We start from the raw sequence: 5348 nt of genomic DNA on the forward strand, positions 1-5348 counted from the left end.
AACCTGTCGAAGTGTCTTGAAGAACCGAGGTACCGAGTCTGATCGGAACGTCTCGGGAGGAGGTCTATTCCTTTGTTGACCGTGAGAGCTTGTCATGGGCTAAGTTGGGACTCCCCTGCAGGGATTTGAACTTTCGAAAGCCGTGCCCGCGGTTATGGGCAGATGGGAATTTGTTAATGTCCGGTTGTAGATAACTTGAACCTTAAATTAATTAAAATGAATCAACTGAGTGTGTTACCGTGATGGCCTCTTCTCGGCGGAGTCCGGGAAGTGGACATGGTGTTGGAGTAATATTTGCGCAGGTTGTTCTCTAGTTTCTCGCTCGCGCTTTGCCTCCTCTTCCCGCTCTCTTTTGCGAATAGGATAGCCACCATATTTGCTAGTCACTTGCTGCAGCTCCACATATATATTTACCTTGCCTTACCTATAAGCTTAAATAGTCTTGATCGCGAGGGTGCGAGATTGCTGAGTCCCTGTGGCTCACAGATTACTATTACACCAAATGCAGGGCCTGATGATTCCGCTCCAGGTGACGCGCTTGAGCTCAAGTGGGAGTTCGACGAGGACTCTCAGTGTTATTATGTTTCCTTTCCTGATGATCAGTAGTGGTGCCCAGTTGGGGGGATCGGGACCGTGTCGCATGTTGGGTTATCTTTTATTTTGGCGCCGTAGTCGGGCCATGAGTGTTTGGTTGATGTAATGTTATTTATGTACTTGATTGATGTGGTGAGTGTAAGCCAACTATGTTATCTCCCCTTTTATTATCTATATTACATGGGATGTTGTGAAGATTGCCTAACTTGCAACATATGCCTTCAATGCGATTATGTCTCTAAGTCGTGCCTCGACACGTGGGAGTTATAGTCGCATCGAGGGTGTTACAAGTTGGTAATCAGAGCCTTCCCCGACCTTAGGAGCCCCATTGCTTGATCGTTATTAGCGGCCGAGTTGTGTCTAGAAAAATATTTTGAGTCATTTAGGAATTATATATCGGAGAGTTTAGGAATTCTTTTTACTTCCCAGTCTCCTCATCGCTCTGGTAAGGCATCCTGACGTAGAGTTTTGACTCTTCTCTTCTCAAATTTCACTAAAAAAAATTTAGGATCACGCGGGTATCTTGGAATCGTTCCGATGGTTTTATGACGAGAACATTGTCTTGGTGCCTCCTGTCAGGGGTTTTGTGGAAGTGTCCCGGGGAGTTGAGCTCTGAGGTGGTGTCGTCATAATTTTATCGTTGCAGTTCTGGAATACCTGAGTTTAGTATGCCGACATCGAAAATCTCTTTTATGCAGTTCATTGGTGAGATAACCTCGACGCCACCCAGTACTGGGGCGGGAGTTTGGGAGTATCGCTATAACTTGTATAACGGATGCTTTTCGAAGGTTGAGGTAGATGGTTTCCGAAGTTTTTCTTGGTTATGTGTTGAAGGATGGATACAGCTGGATGTAGGATTTGCTAGTTTGGGTGAGATATTATGCTTCCCCTGTATCCCCAACACCTGATTGCATAACCCGAAAGGTTCGGGAGTTTCATAGGTGGGAATTCTAGTAGCTCTAGTTCTTCTTCCACGGATATTGGTTTGAGATTGGGATTTATTACCGATTATTCGTTCTTGATCCGTACCTTATTGATTTATTTCTCTACCTTAATCCTACGTGGCTTCTCAATTTAGGGATATGTGACCATTTCAAGAGGAATGCATTCGTTCATTTTGTTCGAATGTGAAGACTACATGTTGCAATTTTCATTCCGTTGGATTCAGCTTCAATATTTGTCTATCAATGTTCTTGAGCCCGGCACGGAACCTGTGTGCAAGCGTCCTTACAAGCTCGGACCTGAAGAGTTGAAGGAGCTGAAGAAGCAACTCGATATTCAAGAGAAAATGGGTCTCATCCGGCCTAGTTCTTCTCTGTGGGGTTGTGGTGTTCTTTTTGTAAAGAAGAAGGATGGAACGAACCGACTTTGTGTTGATTATCGTCCATTGAACAATAAGACCATCAAGAACAAATACCCACTTCCCAACATCAACGAGCTGTTCGAACAACTCAAAGGTGCCCAAGTATTCTCCAAGCTTGATCTCCGCATGGGTTATCATCAGATTCGAATCCGTGAACAAGATATTCCCAAGACGGCTTTCAGGACAAGCTATGGGTCATATGAATACACTGCCATGTCTTTTGGCCTCGTCAACGCTCCTCCGACGTTCTCTCGCATGATGAACTTCATCTTCAATGCCTATACCAATGACTTCGTTTTGGTCTATCTCGATGACATTCTGGTTTTCTCGAAGAACAAGGAAGATCATGCCAAGCACTTGCGTTTGGTACTCGATAAGTTGAGGGAACACAAGTTCTACGCCAAGTTCTCCAAGTGCGAATTTTGGCTCGATGAGGTTCTTTATCTTGGTCATATCATCTCTGCCAAGGGCATTGTCGTGAATCCTGAGAAGGTGTCTACAATTGTGAATTGGGAACCTCCTCAGAACGTGAAGCAACTCCGCAGCTTCCTCGATCTCGGAAGCTACTGTCGAAGATTCGTTGAAAACTTTTCTAAGATCGTGAAGCCTCTCTCAAATCTTCTCCAGAAGCACGTCAAGTACGTTTGGTCTCCGGAGTGTGACATTGCTTTCAACACTTTGAAAGAGAAACTGATCACTGCTCCAGTTCTGACTCCGCCTGATGAATCCAAACCGTACGAGGTCTTTTGTGATGCCTCTCTCCAAGGTCTTGGCGCAGTATTGATGCAAGAGAAGAAATTTTTTGCTTATACCTCTCGCCAATTGAAGCCCAATGAAAAGAACTACCCCACTCATGATCTCGAGTTGGCGGCAGTTGTGCATGCTCTTTTGACTTGGAGACATCTCTTATTGGGAAGAAAAGTGGACATTTTCACTGACCGCAAGAGTCTCAAGTACATCTTCACTCAACCTAATCTCAACCTCAGGCAAACTCGATGGGTCGAAATGATTCAAGAGTATAATCCGAGTATCGAGTATACTCCAGGCAAGGCCAATGTAATTGCTGTCGCATTGAGTAGGAAAGCTTATTGCAACAGTTTGATTCTCAAGCCTTATCCCGAGCTTTGTGAAGCTTTCCGCAAACTTAATCTGCAAGTTGTTCCTCAAGGTTTCCTCGCCAACCTTCAAGTCTCTCCTACCTTGGAAGACCAGATTCGCCAAGCCCAGCTTCTTGATGCTATGGTGAAAAAGGTGAAGATTGGGATTGCCAAGAGTCAACCCAAGTACAAGTGCTACCGCCTTGACAACAAGGACACTCTCTTCTTCGAGGATCGTATTGTTGTGCCCAAAGGTGACCTTCGTAAAGTGATCATGAACGAGGCTCACAATTCTCTCGTCTCCATCCACCCTGGGAGTACGAAGATGTATCAGGACCTCAAGCAGGCTTATTGGTGGACTCGAATGAAGCGCGAGATTGCTCAATTCGTGAATGAATGTGATGTCTGCAGAAGAGTGAAGGCAGAACACCAAAGGCCAGCTGGTCTCCTCCAACCTCTTGCCATTCCAGAATGGAAGTTTGACCACATTGAAATGGACTTCGTGACTGGGTTTCCAAAGTCCAAACGTGGCAATGATGCTATATTCGTTGTCATCGACAAACTCACCAAAGTGTCTCACTTTCTGCCTATCAAAGAGTCGATCATTGCAGCTCAATTGGCGGAACTCTATACCTCTCGGATTGTCTCTCTGCATGGTATTCCAGAAGTGATCTCTTCAGTCCGTGGCAGCATCTTTACCTCCAAGTTTTGGGATTCTTTTCAGAAGGCCATGGGCACCAACATCCGCTTCAGCCAGCTTTCCATCCTCAAACTAGCGGTCAAGTCGAGCGTGTCAACCAGATTCTTGAAGATATGCTCAGGGCTTGTGTGATCTCCTTCGGCATGAAGTGGGAGGATTATCTTCCTTATGTTGAATTCTCCTACAACAATAGTTTTCAAGCAAGTTCGGGCAAGGCCCCATTTGAAATTCTGTATGGCAGGAAGTGTCGTACCCCTCTCAACTGGTCTGAAACCGGTGAACGTCAGCTTCTCGGAAATGACTTAATCACAGAGGCAGAGGAAATGTGCAAAGTCATTCGAGATAACCTCAAAGCAGCCCAATTCGGCCAGAAGAGATACTATGACAGTAAGCACCATGATTTGGCTTTCGAGATCGGAGATCATGTTTACCTCCACGTCTCTCCTATGAAAGGCACTCGTCGCTTCGGTATCAAAGGGAAGCTTGCCCCCAGATACGTGGGACCTTTCAAGATTGTCAGCAAGAGAGGCGATCTCGCCTATCAACTCGAGCTTCCTTCAAACTTTGCAAGTGTTCATGATGTGTTCCATGTCTCTCAGCTTCGAAAGTGTTTCAAGACTTCTGACTGCACCATCAACTTCGAGGACATTGAGCTCCAAGAAGATCTCTCCTATCGTGAGCACCCCATTGCTATTCTTGAAGAGACTGAACGCAAGACTCGCAACAAGTCAATCAAATTCCTCAAAGTCAAGTGGTCACACCATTCCGACCGTAAAGCTACCTGGGAACGCGAGGATCACCTCCGTTCTGAGTACCCGGCGTTTTTTTCAGTCCTAGATCTCGGGACGAGATCCTTTCGTAGTGGTGGAGTGTTGTAACACCCCGGATATGACTTTCCCAATTTGTACTCCAACTCTTGCCGTTTCCGGCGTTAAGTTATTTTATTTTCTTGGGTTCGGGTCTTTGTCTCCGTGTGTTGGTATCGTTGTCATGCATCTCATATCATGTCATCATGTGCATTGCATTTGCATACGTGTTCATCTCATGCATTCGAGCTTTTTCCCCGTTGTCCGTTTTGCATTTCGGTGCATCGTTCTCCTTCGGTGGTCATTTCTACCTTTCTTTCGTGTGTGGGGATTAAACATTTCCGGATTGGACCGAGACTTGTCAAGCGTCCTTGGTTTACTACCGGTAGACCGCCTGTCAAGTTTCGTGCCATTTGGACTTCGTTTGATACTCCAACGGTTAACCGAGGGACCGAAAAGGCCTCGTGTGTGTTGCAACCCAACACCCCTCCAAGTTGGTCCAAAACCCTCTCCATCATCTAGAGCGTTCGATCACGATCGCGTGGCCGAAAACCACACCTCATTTGGACTCTCCTAGCTCCCTCTATGCCTATTTAAAGACCCCCTCCGTTTTCTTCTTCTTCTCCCCGAAACCCTAGATCCGCTCCTCCTCGCGCCGCCGGACAACGTCCGCGCCGAGTCGGACATGTCCGGCTAGCCGCCGCCGCCACGTGTCGTGCCCCCACTGGCTCGGCCGCATCTCACCGCCATCGGCCCTGGAGAGCCCATGCCCCCCCCCCGAGCCCATC

This window comes from Triticum dicoccoides, chromosome 4A, assembly GCF_002162155.2.
Source record: "Triticum dicoccoides isolate Atlit2015 ecotype Zavitan chromosome 4A, WEW_v2.0, whole genome shotgun sequence".
NCBI lineage: Eukaryota > Viridiplantae > Streptophyta > Magnoliopsida > Poales > Poaceae > Triticum > Triticum dicoccoides.